This window comes from Bos javanicus, unplaced genomic scaffold (assembly GCF_032452875.1).
Source record: "Bos javanicus breed banteng unplaced genomic scaffold, ARS-OSU_banteng_1.0 tig00000403_1, whole genome shotgun sequence".
Taxonomy (NCBI): domain Eukaryota; kingdom Metazoa; phylum Chordata; class Mammalia; order Artiodactyla; family Bovidae; genus Bos; species Bos javanicus.
In genome coordinates, this window is record NW_026893843.1 from 126,591 (window position 1) to 143,855 (window position 17,265).

General features: G+C 39.2%; 2 pseudogenes; both read right to left on the reverse strand.

Moving 5' to 3' along the window:
- Positions 1-403: 403 nt before the first annotated feature.
- Positions 404-1,336, reverse strand: LOC133244015 (olfactory receptor 9G4-like; annotated as a pseudogene).
- A 14,670-nt stretch (positions 1,337-16,006) lies between these two features.
- LOC133244016 (olfactory receptor 9G19-like) lies at positions 16,007-16,945 on the reverse strand (annotated as a pseudogene).
- Between the last annotated feature and the right edge of the window lie 320 nt (positions 16,946-17,265).

Here is a 17,265-nt window from a genome sequence, read left to right on the forward strand (position 1 = left end):
CAGTTTAGGAGATGTGGGTCTGATGCCTGGGTCAGGAAGATCCCCTGCAGAAAGAAATGGCAAACCACTCTAACATTCTTGTCTGGAGAAACCCAAAGACAGAGGAGCCTAGCAGGCTACAGTTCACAGAGTTGCAACAGTCCAGCATGACTAAGCAACTAAACCACAACTACAGAATCAAGCATACTACAGTATTTTAAAACATCAAACAAACTAATATCGTATATTTAAAATAGTTTAATCACAAAAAAAGGAATAATAAAAAACAACATGGTTCAATCAGTGTTTCTTCTTTTAAGTATAACATGCTGCATTTACTTGAAATATGGTAATGTTTACAAACATGTTAATAAGCCAATAACATAGAAAACGCAATGAGAACATTCTGCAAAAAAGATCACCGTCATCTCTGAGGTGTTATGGTCTTTGCCGCTTTCCAGAAGGCCTCTTTGATATCTTTGTTTCTCAGGCTATAGATGAGAGGGTTGAGCAGTGGGTTGACCACAGTGTAGAACAGGGCAGCCATTTTGTCTCTCTTCAGGGAGTAGGTGGATCTCAGCCTTGAGTACATGAAAAGCAACGATCCATAGAAGAACGTGACCGAGACCAGGTGTGAGGCACAGGTGGAGAAGGCCTTGCACCTTCCTGAAGCCATATGGATCCTCAGAATAGCCACAAGGATGTGGAAATAGGAAATGATGATGACAAGAATGCTCGAGAGGACCGTGAAACCCACGAGACCCAGGAGGACCTGCTCATAGACCTTGGTGTCTGTACATGACATCTTCACCAGTGGTGGTGCATCACAAAAGTAGTCGATGATATTTTTGCCACAGAAACTTAGGCGAAAAGTGTTGGCAGTATGGGCTATGGCATTCAAGAACACTCCTATATAGGAGCCAGCAACAAGTCTGGTACAGAGGAAATGAGACATAGAACTTGAATAAAGTAGCAGGTTACAGATCACCATGTGGCGGTCATATGCCATGGCTGCTAGGAGAAAGCACTCAGTGTAGGCCACAACACAAGAAAAGAATAGCTGGGCTCCATATTCAGCCAAGGAAAAGCACTTGTCTTCTGAGATACAAGTAGCCAGGATTCTGGGAGTGTACACAAAGGTGTACCAGAAATCCAGGAAAGACAGATGGCCAATGAAAAAAATACATAGGTGTATGCAGGTGGGAATCAATACGAATTAAGATAACCAGGTTCATGTTCCCTGACAAGGTTACCAAATAGTCAGAAATACTCCAAATAGTATTAGTTGCCACTGGGGTTCTGTTGAGATACCCAGTAAGATGAATTCAGTCAGGATGGTGCAATTTCCAACATCCATGTCCACTAGAAGAAAGATTGATAAGATAATGAGAAAAAATTACTGATTTTTCTTTTGGACTAAAGAAATAAAGGTATCAGTTAACTCAACAACTGCTAGGAGGTGTATTAATCCCTTACAATGTTGGTAAAATACCGCATCTTCAGTCTGTCACTTGGGAAGACCACTAGAATTGGGGAAAATAACTGATTTTAGAATTAAGGCTTTAACTTGCTATTTGCTTAATGCAGGGTGAGTATCTGAGTCTCATCAAATGAATGAACAAAATGAGGACACTGACAGGTTGGTTGATTGAGTTAGCAGATACACAGGAAAATGTCAGCCAAATGTCTGGTACACGATGAGTGGCCAAAAGTTTTGAGTATTCTGAATGTATTATTGAGAATCTATGTGTCTAGCATGCTGATAATTCAACAGATATCAATACACTGTACTGCTCCTGTCACTATTAGCACACATAGAAATACACACACACACAAACACACACATTTCACTTTGTTTGGACAGTGTCCTAAATCCTATACTTAACCCACTTAATACTTTCCACAGTTTTTAAAGATATTATCATAATCTTCATGTAGTTTAAGAAATGTTTCCAAGGACCTAGAACTGATCAACAGCAGAGATAGTAGTTGAACCTAGAATTTTCTGTACCAAGACCTCATGTTCTCAACTGTTAAACCATTGACCTCTCTTATAAGTAAATATAGTTTTCTCTTCTTCTTCCAGCTAAGACAATCCTATAATTCTCTGACAACTTGAATTTCTTTGCCTTCAAAGTGAGAAAAGTATTCTGCACTTTTCTCTAGTTCATGTGAGATTTATATACATAGTTGAAGCATATTTGGATTCAGTAATGTTGAATATTACAAAAAGAACCAAATTTTTGGTGTCAAAGCTCCATTGAAAAATTATGACTCCTTCCAGGTTTATATCTTGAACTTCCAGAGCTCTTGGAGATTGAACTTTCATCTCTTATATCTCCTGCATTGACAGGCAAATTCTTAACCACTAGCTCCACCTGTGAAGCCCCCATAGTGGTAGTGAGAGAAAGCTAAAACTAAGAGAACTGTGATTTACTTTAATGTTAAAATACTCATCTCTGAGGCAAACCAGAGACAATTCTATACCTAGAATGCAAACCCAAATGTTCTACCTCAAGATATATTGGTTCCACTTAGTGAAGTAGCTTACTTAACTTAGTGAAGTAGCTTAATCTTTCAGTGACTTGTTATCCTTTCCACTGTAGGTGAGGGTTCAGAGAGGATGTGACTTGACTGATGACATGATGGTAAAAGCAACTTTGGAGTCCTGAAGGCCATTCCATTTCTTTTCAGCATATAATGGATTTCTTCTCATTAATACCCAAAGCACAGATGCTTTAGTCATATATCCTAGGTTTTGTAAACTTGTTTTAACTTAAATTTTTATAATCCTCCCTCTTACCACTTCTCTTCATCTATTAGAACTTCATCCAAAGTGTATTAGTTACATGATTGATTCCCATACATCCTGGGAGCTTCACAGTTATAATGCCATTGTTATTCAGTTGTACAATACAACTTTCTAAATATACTCAAACTTAATAGAATTATCTTGGGTGGAGTTTTTGGCTATTATATTCAGTTCAGTTGCTTAGTCGTGTCCAACTCTTTGTGACCCCATGGACTGCAGCATGCCAGGCCTCCCTGTCCATCGCCAACTCCCGGAGTTCACTCAAACTCATGTCCATAAAGTCGGTGATGCCATCCAACCATCTCATCCTGTCATCCCCTTCTCCTCCTGCCTTCAATCTTTCCCATCATCACAGTCTTTTCAAATAAGTCAGTTCTTCAACATCAGGTGGTCAAAGTACTGGAGTTTCAGCTTCAGCATCAGTCCTTCCAATGAATATTCAGGACTGATTTCCTCTAGGATGGACTGGTTGGATCTCCTCGCAAGTCCAAGGGACTCTCAAGAGTTTTCTCGAACACCACAGTTCAAAATCATCAATTCTTCAGTGCTCAGCTTTCTTTATATTGATAATGTATAAAAGGGTGCATTATAGGTTCTTCCCTTTAGGTCCAGTGGCTAAGACTTCAGTCTCCCAATGCAAGATGCCCAGGTTCAATCCATGTTCAGGAAACTAGATCCCATAACGAAGAGTTGGCATGCTGCAACTAATAGATCCTTCATGCTACAACGAACATCAAAGATGTCTCGCAATGAAACTAAGACTTGATGCAGCCCAAAAAATTAATAAACATAAATATTAAAAGAAGAAAAAGTAACTATGTGAAAAATAAATGATTAAGAAGGCTATAGACACCATCTCAATAGTTACCAAAAATTTTCTATGCTACATTATCACTTGACTAAAGAATAAAAAATATCTGAGACTTATTAAGCTCATTTAAAAAAAAGTTTACATCAGAGTACAGTTCATTTACAATGTTGTGTTAGTTTCAGGTGTACAGTAAAGAAAATTCATTATATATATCTCCACTCTTTCTTAGATTCCTTTCCTATAGGCCATTGTAGAGTATTGACTAGGGTTTCCTGTGCTATACAGCCTGTCCTTATTATTTATAGATTTTATGTGTAGTGTGGTGTGCACGCATGCTCAGTCTTGTCCAGTTCTTTGTGACCCTATGAACTATAGCCCCCCAGACTCCTCTATCCATGGGATTTTCCAGCAAGAATACTGGAGTAGTTTGCCATTTCCTCCTTCAGGGGATCTTCCCTACGAAGGGATCAAACCCACGTCTCTTATATCTCCTGCATTGATGGAAGGGTTCTTTACCACTAGCATCACCTGGGAAGCGCCTATATTCATCCATGTGGCTGTAAATGCCATTATTTTATTATTTTTATGATTGAATAATATTCTACATGTACCACCATAAACATAATATTCCTTTTTAATAGAATATAATTTGGGGAACAAAACTAAAATATCTGCACAGACCAATTACTACTCTTTTATGACTGCCCTCTAAAGAGGAATATAACTAAAAAGAAAAAAAAGTTCTGGTCTATGCCAAAAGTTTTCCTAGAAGAAGAGATATTTATATGACCCTGTAAAATGAATCCAATTCTGGACCCTTGTCAAGGGTAATGTGAGAGAGGAGAGGATTTTCATGACAAGAAAAAACACATATCAGATCCTTAACATGAGAGTCTGGTGAGCTAAGAAACTAAGAATGGTCAACTTGGACTCTGGGAGAGGAGAGGGTGGGATGATTTGGGAGAATGGCATTGAAACATGCATAATATCATATATGAAATGAATCGCCAGTCCAGGTGTGATGCATGATACAGGATGCTCGGGGCTGGTGCACTGGGATCACCCAGAGGGATGGTATAGGGAGGGAGGTGGGAGGGGGTTCAGGATGGGGATCACAAGTACACCCGTGGTGGATTCATGTTGATATATGGCAAAACCAATACAATATTGTAAAGTAATTAGCCTCCAATTAAAATAAATAAATTTACATTAAAAAAAAAAAAAAGGAAGAAAGGGGTGGAGAGAGGAATCAGGAATGAATCGTAAGAGTTATCCATTCACTAAGCTTACTGGAAGCCATATTGGGAATTGAGGTCTTGAAACCAACACAAATGGAAACACTGCCATCATGAGGAAGCAACATGGTCAGATGTATATTTTCAAGGTTCATTTTGACTGCAAATCAGAGAATGGACTGAAAGAGAGGAAAAGTTCCCTCTAAACAGAAATTTCTCTGAAATTCTTAGTTCTTTATTCCCTACTGAGGCTACCTTCCAATAAAGATAAGAAAGAGGCACTAAGAAGTCTTGGGGAAATTACTACAGCTTACATAAACTGGGAACTTATGGTAACAAACTCAATGACTCTCAGTTTCAATTCCTCTTCTAACCAGGAATGTGTACTAATATAGCAATTTAACCTCCAAACACTAGGAAAGTCTTAAAGACAAGATCTTTTCAAGTTATTAGTTAACAGTGGAAGCATCTTTTCTGTATTTTTACACAAGAAGGTCCAAAATCTTGGAAAGAGTGAATAAATAAATTTGGTGGAACTTTTAGGACATTCTACTAAAAGACCAAATCATGTAGTCATCATTCTGAGATCACAGATTAATCATGTTATACGTTGTGCATGTGTGCAGTGTGCTAAGTCACTTCAGTCTGACTCTTTGCGATGCTATGGACTGTAGCCCATGAAATGAACTCTCTAATGGGCTTCCCTGGTGGTTCAGATGGTAAAGAACTCACCTTCAGTGCAGGAGACTTGGGGTCAGTCTCTAAAATAGAGAGGTAATTAACCGCAAATCAATGATCTATGTGATTAATGTTTTTTAAATGACTTAAAAAAAAAAAAAACTGATTTCATGAAATCAAGAGTAGATTCTCTTATTATACCCTTTGATCTGGGATGATCTTGTGGTTTGCACTGACAAATAGTTTGCCACATTGGCAGCACCATGTAGATATTAAACACCGATCTCAAGAAACACTGGGCTTCCCTAGTGGCTGAGACAGTAAAGCATCCATCTGCTGTGCAGGAGACCCAGGTTCGATCCGTGGGTCAGGAAGATCCCCCAGAGAAGGCAAGGCTACCCACTCCATCATTCTTGCCTGAAGAGTTCCATGAATATAGGAGCCTTACAAGATACAGTTCATGGGGTCACAAAGAGTCAGACATGACTGAGCAACACACATACAAGAAACATTACCTGCCTCTATTCTTACTTTTGAAATTCTGACACCACCATATAAATAAGCCTTAGTTAGATTGCTGAAAGATGAGACATCTGATTACATTCTCTTTTGGACCTCCTTTCTCACAGCAAGCTGGACCCCAGTCATATGAGCAAATCCATTCTTCCTCACCTAGCCCTCGCTAACATAACAGCTGAGCAGAGACCATCAGCAAGCCTAGCTGGAAACAGACAGGGCTGGCATAGTCAGTCTTGCATAGCTGCACAGTTGGAATGGCACCTGAGTTCAAATCCTGATTGGATTACTTGATGGGTCTGTAATCGTGAGCGAGTCTTTTAATAACCTCCAACCCACACTTTTTCATGTTTAAGAAATGAGAAAAATATCAGTGATATGTACATAAAAGTGTCACCAGAAAATATCATAAAGTAACAGCTATTTTCATTCCGAGAAAAATGAGTAATGCTTGACTTATCTTTTAAATCTGACCTCAAGAAAAAACAATGTGGCTAAGTTTCCCAAGGAAACCATTTAAGCCAGAATAGTAGTGTCCCCCATAATCTTTCTAAAACCCGGAAAAGTAATATATACATATTTGCCTACTCACAAGTACTCAGCAAAGGATCGGCAGGCTTTGAAACGCACATTTTAGTGCCTTGACTTGATGGGGGCAGAGTCTGATGCTAATCACCTATGTGTGTGTCTGTGTTTTTCCTTTTTGTTTCTTTTTTTATGGAGGTAGAGCTGGTTTGCAGTAGTGCCTTAGTTTCAGGTGTATAGCACAGTGATTCAGTTCTCTTTCTGCCTATATTTCAAGATTATTACAAGATATAATTTCCTGTTCTGTACAGTGAATCCTTTTGTTTACCTATTAGGACTATGGGATCAACAGATACAAACATGTGTGCTTTAAAGAATGCCAGTGTCCTCCCTGGCACAATTTCACCCCAGGAAAAATTAGTTGATCCTTTTCCAGCATTCAGTTCCTAAGATTTCATTTATTAACATCCATTATAGAATCTATTATAAATATAAGAGTAGAAAGGTTGTCTACAACATCATGTATAAGAACAGGTTAGAATTAGTCCTCAGTCATGTCCGACTCTTTTGTGACCCCATGGACAGTAGCCCACCAGGTTCCTCTGTTCATGGAATTCTCTAGGCAAGAATACTAGAATGGGTTGCCATTCCCTTCTCCAGAAGAACAGATTAGCAATCCTTAAATATGCATGTAGTTTTGGATACATGGGCCATTCTCATCATCTTGATTGAAGAGAGAGACGCGATGCACCACAGAAAAAGAGAACTCCTCTTTTCACTTTAAGATTCTCACATTCTTATTTCCCTAAAAATCAATCATGTGAGCTTGTTTATTCTAATTGCCACTTCCTGGTTCTTTACCTGACTTGGATTAAATTTGTAGACTCGTGGATCTCTTTGAGAACACATTAAAAGGACTATTACCTTCTTCCCAGCATCCAAAATTTCCTGTGTTTAAATAAACAACAACTGGGAGATGACTGTGGCTCACACCATGAAGCCCTTATTGCCGAATTCAGACTTAAACTGAAGAAAGTAGGGAAAACCACTAGACCATTCAAGTATGACCTAAATCAAATCCCTTACACTTATACAGTGGAAGTGAGAAATAGATTCAAGGGATTAGATCTGATAGACAGAATACCTGAAGAACTATGGACAAAGGTCTGTGACATTGTACAGGAGGCAGTGATCAAGACCATCCCTAAGAAAAGGAAACACAAAAAGATAAAATGGTTGTCTGAGGAGGTCTTACAAATATATGTGAAAAGAAGAGAAGCAAAAAGCAATGGGGAAAAGAAAAAAAGAATTCCCATTTGAATGCAGAGTTCCAAAGAATAGCAAAGAGAGATAAGAAAGCCTTCCTCAGTAATCAATGCAAAGAAATACAGGAAAACAATAGAATGGGAAAGACTAGAGATCTCTTCAAGAAAATTAGAGATACCAAGGGAATATTTCATGCAAAGATGGCCACATAAAGGACAGAAATGGTATGAACCTGACAGAATCAGAAGATATTAAGAAGAGGTGGCAAGAATACACAGAACTGTACAAAAAGATCTTCATGACCCAGATAATCACGATAGTGTGATCATTCACCTAGAGCCAGACATCCTGGAGTGTGAAGTCAAGTGGGACTTAGGAAACATCAGTACAAACAAAGCTAGTGGAGGTGATGGAATTCCAGTTGAGCTATTTCAAATCCTGAAAGATGATGCTGTGAAAGTGCTGCAGTCAATATGCCAGCAAATTTGGAAAACTCAGCAGTGGTCACAGGACTGGAAAAGGTCAGTTTTCATTCCAATCCCTAAGAAAGGCAGTGCCAAAGAAAGTTCATACTATTATACAATTGCACTCATCTCACAATGCTATCAAAGTAATGCTCACAATTCTCCAAACCAGGCTTCAACAGTACATGGACTGTTAACTTCCAGATGTTCAAGCTGGATTTAGAAAAGGCAGAGGAACCAGAGATCAAAATGCCAACATCCACTGGATCATCAAAAAAGCAAGAGAGTTCCAGAAAAACACCTACTTCTGCTTTATTGACTATGCCAAGGCCTTTGACTGCATGGATCACAAAAAACTGTGAAAAATTCTTAAAGAGATGGGACTACCAGACCAACTCACCTGCCACCTGAGAAATCTGTATGCAGGTCAAGAAAGTGCCTGGAGCCAGCGTGAAGAACTCCACCCGTGGAAAAGGACATGAGGAAGGAGGCTCAGCACATGCAAAGGCAGGATCGAGCCTCAGGAGTCCCCCTGGAAATTCTTGAGCATCTATCCCCAAAACCAAATCCTGCCTACTTTCTGCTTTGTGCTCTCACCTACACCTCTGACTTTACGGGGGGCTGTCCCCCACCACCTCTCTCTGAAAAAAGAGTTAACTTATAGTTCTAGTTAATAAAGTTCCTGGGCATGACAAGAGTGTTTCAACCTACAAACTTCTTTGGAAGTCCTCTAGCCTGCCTGAATAGGTTCTTCCGGCCACATGTGATTTTCAGAGCCTCCCAACTGTGAGAGGCATGAGATGTTCTAAACTGTCTAAATACAGATTCCTTTGAGCAGTTAAAAGATTGATTAGAAATTGTATTGGTGAAGGGCTTTTCACTTTTGGGGCCAATGTTTGCTACTAAGTTTCCATATCCCTTACCTACTATATCCCTGGCAGTGTATTGATTAATATAATTGGTGTATAGGAATGTAAGTAGTAGCTTTAATGTTTGTAACCTTGGACCCTTGAGTTAATTCTTTTATTGTTATAGCCCACCACACCTTTGCCCTATAGGAATGTAACTTTATCTAATGCTTTCGGAGGGCACCTGACTTTAGAATAATCACCTTTAGAGAAAAATAAGTTTTCTGAAAAAAGGATCTTAAAATATTGACAGGCCTCCAGGCCAGAAGATGATGTAAATCACCTAAACTTTTGCATATGATAAGTTTGCAGGAAGAAAGCCTGGCTTACTGCTGACTCTACCCTTTCCCCCATTATCCTCTATGCACAACTTAAGGTATAAAAACTACTTTGGAAAATAAAATGCGGGCCTTGTTCACCGAAACTTGGTCTCCCCATGTCGTTCTTTCTCTCACCTTCTGGCTGAATTCCCATCTGTAGCGTGGAGGCTCATCAAGCCTACTAATTGTGCCTGGGCTTCTAAGATCTGACTGGGGAGGCCTTAGTGTCTCCTCTCCTTCTGGAGAACGGGAGGACGCCTGTGGCCTATGTAGGTGACGTAAATTCCTTGTATTGGAATTTTATTAGCTTTCCACGTAAACCAAGTTATTCAGCCTCTTTTCTCCACTGAATTTTCCTACTGAGATATCCTTATTTAACCACTCTTTATATCTTTAATTAACATTTAAATAAGCTGTTGTTTCCTGATCGCTGATGCCGTCCCCGCTTCGAATTCCCTGGATCAACCTGGGCTGGACCCCTATAAGAAAGTAACAGTTAGAACCAAAAATGAAGAAAACAGACTGGTTCCAAACTGGGAAAGGAGTATGTCAAGGATGTATATTGTTACTCTGCTTATTCAACTAATACGCAGATTATATCATGTGAAATGCTGGGATGGACGAAGTGCATGCTGGAATCAAGATTTCTAGGAGAAATATCAGTAACCTCAGATATACAGATGACACCACCCTTATGGCATAAAGAGAAGAACTAAAGAGCCTCTTGATGAAAGTGAAAGAGGAGAGTAAAAAGATGGCTTAGAACTCAACCTTCAGAAAACTGAAATAATGTCATCTGATCCCATCCCTTCATGGCAAATAGATGGAGAAACAATGGAATCAGTGAGAGACTGCTTTTTTGTGGGAGTGGCAGGGGGCTCCAAATTCACTGCAGATAGTGACTGTAGCTATGAAATTAAAAGACACTTGCTTCTTTGAAGAAAAGCTATGGCCAACCTGGATAGCAAGCTAAAAAGCAGGGATATTACTTTGCCAACAAAGGTCCATAGAGTCAAAGCTATGGATTTTCCAGTAGTCATGTATGGATGTGAGAGTTGGGCTATAAAGAAAGCTGAGCACTGAAGAATTGATGCCTTTGAACTGTGGTGTTGGAGAAGACCTTTGAGAGTCCCTTGGACTGCAAGAAGACCCAACCAGTCCCTCTTAAAGGAAATTAGTCTTGAATATTCATTGGAAAGACTGATGTTAAAGCTGAAACTCTAATACTTTGGCTATTTTATGTGAAAAACTGACTCATTGGAAAAGACCCTGGTGCTGGGAAAGATTGAAGGCAGGAGGAGAAGAGGAAGACAGAGGATGAGATGGTTGGATGGCATCACTGATTTTACGGACACGACTTTGAGCAAGCTTCAGGAGTTAGTGATGGACAGGGAAGCCTAGTGTACTGCAGTCCATGAATTCTCAAAGAGTAAGACACAACTGAGAGACTGAATTGAACTGAAACAATCAAAAGTTTTGAGAGATGACAAATCCTTAGATATCTATTCGTTGATTCAGTAGTTATGATTTTTAGGTTAAAAACTCAACTCCTAAAAGATTCCTAAATTCTTTGCAATGTTAGTAATCTATAATTATGAAATGAGTGATGAATACTTTGAACTTCACATGTTTACAGCTGAATTCCTAGCCCTCACTCCCCCAAACAGATTGAACTGCTCATTTATCTTATTAGTAGTAAATTCTACTGAAGCCACACATTTGGAATCAACCTACTCTCCTTCTCTCCTGCCTCTTCTTCAAAATTCCAAGGAATCCTCATGTCCCTGCCTTCAAAACATTCCCTGAATCTGAGTCCTTCTCATCACCTGCACTGGCAGCATCTTGGTCAAACTACTACCATTTTTGCCAAAAATATTGCAAAATCCTTCAAACTGGTCTACACATTTGTTCCTTTATAGTTTATTTTCAATGTATCAGTCAGTATTGTTGTTTACAAAAATAAGGGAATTCATGTAACTCTTGTTCTTAAAATATAAAAAAAAAAACCTACAACTTTACTAGTTTATTTAAAGTCAAAGTCTGTGCAGTGGCCCTAATGTCCTTCACAAGCAGGCCCCCCATTACCTACAGAGCCTTACTCACTTCTCCTTTATTTCTGTTTCAACCTCATAGACTTTCTCAATGTTTCTTAAGAATAGCAGCCCCGGCCCAGCATCAGATATATTGGATCTATCTGTTCCCAGTGTGAACACTATTCCCCAGATGTTTTCAAGACTCACACTCTCATCTTCTTTAAGTTTCTATCAAATGACACTTTCTGGCATTTCTGCCCATCCTCATCAATCTATTTTAAATTTTATATTCCCTTCCCATCAACAATCCCCATCCTTATTATTCTGCTCAGATCCTGCCCTTTTTCCCCAGACATAAGATTCTGATGCTGGGAAAGACTGAAAGCCAAAAGGAGAAGGGGATGGCAGAGGTTGAAATGGCTAGATAGCATCATTGGCTCAATGGACATGGATTTGAGCAAACTCCGGGAGACAGGGGAGGACCTGGGAGTCTGGAGTGCTGCAGTCCATGGGGTCACTTACAGAATCAGTCAGTGACTGGACAACAACTGCAATCTTCTCCTTTTGCTTAAGTTTATTGTTCCTCTTTCTTCACCAGAATGTAACAACACAGGTCAGAAAGACTTTTCTGTTTTGTTTATTGCTGTATTCCAAAGTATAGAACAGTTCCTAGCATGTAATTGGCACTTAATAAATTCTTCTAAAATTAATTAATGAGTAATTACCTTTATAATTTAAAGACGTCTCCTTTCTAACCTTGCTCAAACTCCCCAGGACACATCTTCCCTCAAGTGGTCAGTGTATTATGTCACTAATGAAAAGGAAGAGTAAATAAAGAGAAGAGTCATAACCACCAAGATGGACTAAAATAATTTCTGAATTGGAGATAAATTGCAATTTAAAAATGAATAAAATAAGCAACAAAGAAAACGTCAGAGCCAGTCCTGTTGAGCCTCCCATATAAAAGGACTTCATATGTTGTGTGATCCCTGAAGCACCTCTGTCCCTTTCTCCCTTCACTGGAGCACTTAAAATTTGAGGGAAGAATGCATCCTTCTAGCACCAGAAAATAAGGACCAAGAAGGAAAATATCACACACTAGCTGTTTGAACAGCACAGCATTCTCAGAACCACTAGAGTCAAAAAAGCATGTCTTTTTTTGCCTCTTATTTTCTCTACTATGTACATGGATATATGATGATCCACCATAACTACCAGACTGAATTAGAACTCTAAATGAGGGGCACATATAACATGAACGAAATTCAAGTTAGAAGACTCTGTGTGTGTGTGTGTGTGTGTGTGTGTGTGTGTGTGTTTGCATAAGAATGACCCTTTGAGAGCCAGGCCAGACTCTGTCTGAGGTCACAGAAAGCCAGAGCACTTAGCTGCCCCTAACCCTGGTTGCTTACTCTTGATCAGGAAGGACACTCCAGGAAGCAACACCCTCTTCCCTCTCCTCTGATGCTTTGGGGAGCTGTGTTAGATCTAATATAAGTGTTTCCTCAGTAGTCCACTGGGATCTCTTCTGCAGTTCATCCCAGAAATATGTGCCTCCTTCTCCAAAGACACAATTGGAGGTCATTTGGAGCATGGGGATAATATATTAATTAGGATATGGTAAAATGAGGAGCGTTTCATTAAAAGTCCACTCTCAAAATGAATATGTCAAATGTAATCATACCTGTGTGTGACTGTGTGTGTGGGCTTCCCAGGTGGCGCTAGGGTAAAGAACCTGCCTGCCAATGCAGGAGACCTAGGAGAAGCAGTTTCAATCCCTGGGTTGGGAAGATTACCTGGAGAGGGGCATGGCAACCCACAGTATTCTTGCCTGGAGCACCACACGGACAGAGGAGCCTGGCAGGCTATGGTCCATAGGGTTGCAGAGTTGGACACGACTGAATTGACTAGGCACACACAGCATTTGCATGATTAAAAAAAAAAACTCTCCAAATTGTACTAATTGGACTTTTATAGATATTATCATGTGATTCATAGTGTTTTTCCCTCTCCTATGTTTCACTATCTGTCCAGGCTACACTTCCTCATTCATTTCATTCATTCATCAGGAAACACTACCCATTCTTGGGGCCATGGCTTGAATTGCAACCCTCTAAAATTCATGTATTGAAGATGTAACTTCAAGTAAATTCAAATGTGACTGAATTTGGAGATAGAGCCTTTATAAAAGAAATTCAGTTAAAATGAGATGGTTAGAACGAACCTTAATACAATCTGACTGGTATCTTTATAAAAACAAACAAAAATGGAAACAGGAAAAGAGATACCAGGGACGCTTTTGCATGCACACACACACACACACACACACACACACAGACAGAAATCCAAGCCAGGAGAAAGTAAGAAAGTGACCAAGTGCCAGCAAAGGAAAAAGACGTCAGAACAAACCAACCATGCTGGCTCATTGATCTTGGCCTTTCAGCCTCCAGAGTTGTGAGAAATATATTTCAATTGTTTATGACAGTCTCTGGTATTTTGATATGGCAGCCCTGACAAACTCTAAATCCTCTCTTGGATGTAAAGCTTTTGAAATCTTTTTACCTCTCTAATTATCTATCTTTATCTCCTTCTCCATTTCTGTTTCATAGAGCAGCTCTTCTTTTGCCCTTCATTCTTTTGTTTCTTTGGGAAAATATTATTTTATTAGAAGCTTGCCATAACTCTAAATATAGTCGTTCTTTCCTATATATGCTGTCAAGGAAATCTTTGTATCACAGTAAGCAAAAATATGAAAATCAGAAAAGAAAAGCAAATTTATTTTGAATGGCATTTTACAGTAGATATTGTACTTATGAACTTTCAACTAGCACTAACTCATAACAAATGAATAAGTATCTCTGGAATCAAAAAATCTGTGTTTGTGTTCTTTTATCTTATCTATGATTTATCTGATTGGAACCAAGAGATTTCATCTGTCTAGTCATGACAGTGATTGCATAACCAATACTATTATTCTATATTAGATTATAATATTATACTTACAATTAATTAATTAATTAATAAGCTGTCAATTGTAATTAAAAAAAAAACTTCTCAGAATTCCAGTAATACTATAAACTCTGTTCTGAGCTAGCATGCCTAGTAGTGTTTCCAATTGCCACAGACTGATTTATTTAAAAAAATATTCAAGAACACCAGTGCTGACTTAAAAAGACAATACAGGCTGGTATTTCTACATTATTCAGTGCTGACTTAAAAAGACAATACAGGCTGGCATTTCTACATTATTCAGTGATTTTATCTTTTGCTTAATTTATTTAGTTCTGAGATTTACAGACTGTTATCAATAAAATTACAATTAATAAGCTGTCAATTGTAATTAAAAAAAAAAAAAAAAACTTCTCAGAATTCCAGTAATACTATAAACTCTGTTCTGAGCTAGCATGCCTAGTAGTTTTTCCAATTGCCACAGACTGATTTATTTAAAAAAATATTCAAGAACACCAGTGCTGACTTAAAAAGACAATACAGGCTGATATTTCTGCATTATTCAGTGCTGACTTAAAAAGACAATAAAGGCTGGTATTTCTACATTATTCAGTGATTTTATCTTTTGCTTAATTTATTTATTTCTGAGATTTACAGACTGTTATCAATAAAATAGAAACTAATCTGTAAAACACAAAACAAGCAAAAAAAAAAGAAAAAAAAAAACACCTCTCTGTTTACCAAGTTCAGTTCAGTTCAGTTCAGTCGCTCAATTGTGTCCGACTCTTTGCGACCCCATGAATCGCAGCATGCCAGGCCGCCCTGTCCATCACCAAACTCCCAGAGTTCACTCAAACTCATGTCCATCAAGTCGGTGATGCCATCCAGCCATCTCATCCTCTGTCATCCCCTTCTCCTCCTGCCCCCAATCCCTCCCAGCATCAGAGTCTTTTCCAATGAGTCAACTCTTCGCATCAGGTGGCCAAAGTATTGGAGTTTCAGCTTCAGCATCAGTCCTTCCAATGAACACCCAGGACTGATCTACTTTAGAATGGACTGGTTGGATCTCCTTGCAGTCCAAGGGACTCTCAAGAGTCTTCTCCCTTGGCAAACCACTTCAGTATTCTTGCCTTGAGAACCCCATGAACAGTATGAAAGGGCAAAATGATAGGATATTGAAAGAGGAACTCTCCAGGTCGGTAGGTTCCCAATATGCTAGTGGAGATCAGTGGAGAAATAACTCCAGAAAGAATGAAGGGATGGAGCCAAAACAAAAACAATACCCAGTTGTGGATGTGACTGGTGATAGAAGCAAGGTCTGATGCTGTAAAGAGCAATATTTCATAGGAACCTGGAATGTTAGGTCCATGAATCAAGGCAAATTGGAAGTGGTCAAACAGGAGATGGCAAGAGTGAACGTCAACATTCTAGGAATCAGCAGACTAAAATGGACTGGAATGGGTGAATTTAACTCAGATGACCATTATACTTATTGTTTACAAAGCCTTTGCTAAAGAAACCTTGCTCTATCTAACATTTTCCCCAAGGAATCTTTAACATCTTTATTTCTTAAGCTATAGATCAAGGGATTCAACAAGGGAATCACCACTGTGTAGAACACAGACACCACTTTATCCCTCTCCAGGGCATAGCTCGTACTTGACCGGGAGTAAATGAAGAGAATTGACCCATAGTACAAGGTGACAGCTGTCAGGTGACAGCCACTGGTGGAGAAGGCCTTCAAGCGGCCTTGGGTGGAGTTGATCTTCAAGAGGGCAGCAATGATGAAGAAATAGGAGGCAAGGATAAGCACGGCAGGAGTGATGACGTTGGAGGCAAGTATGAAATACAGCACAGCCTGGTAGCTTTCCTTCACATCACAGGCCAACTTGACAAGGGGGTGGGGGGCAGGTCACAGAAGAAATCATCAATGACGTTGTTCCTGCAGAAGCTCAAGGTAAATGTTTCAGTGGTGATGATGGATGAGTTCACAAAGCCACTAAAGTAGGCAGCTGAAACAAGACTGGCACATAAATTTGGGGACATGGCCTGGGAGTAAAGCAACGGGTTAGAGATGGCCACATAGCGGTCATAAGCCATGGCAGCCAACAGGTAATGCTCGCTGTAGGCCAGTCCAGCAGAGAAAAAGAACTGAGCTAGGCAGCCAGCAAAAGAGATGCGCTTGTCGTCAGAGATGCAGGTCATTAGGATTTGGGGGACATAGACGGAAGCATACCAGAGATCCAGGAATGAAAGATTCCCAATGAAGAAATACATGGGTGTGTGGAGCCAAGAATCAGCACAGATCAGAGAAATCAGGGTGATGTTCCCTAAAAGACTGCTGATATATATAATGAGGAAGATATAAAAGAGAACTCTGTAACCACGGGTCTGTCGTAAATCCTAAAAGTATGAACTCCTTCACCGTGGTATAATTTTTTTCATCCATTGAGTCTGAGCTTTTTTTTCATTCTTTTCTGTAAAAAAATGATCAGTATGTCATGATTTAAGGTATTGATGTTATCAGCTTCCCCATTATATGTCATTTTAGATTGTTTAAATACTCAACTGATGCATATACCATGTTCATTTAAAAAAAAATTGTTTATGCTGAACTGGAAATTATTCCTGTTAGAAAACTGTAAAATCTTTCTATGCTGCCTTGAAAGATCAAATTATGAACATAATATAGTATGTCACCATACATTTTTTTTCTAATCATTCTCCTTTTGAGAGATGGTGATTTATTCATCTTCTTTTCTGTTCGCA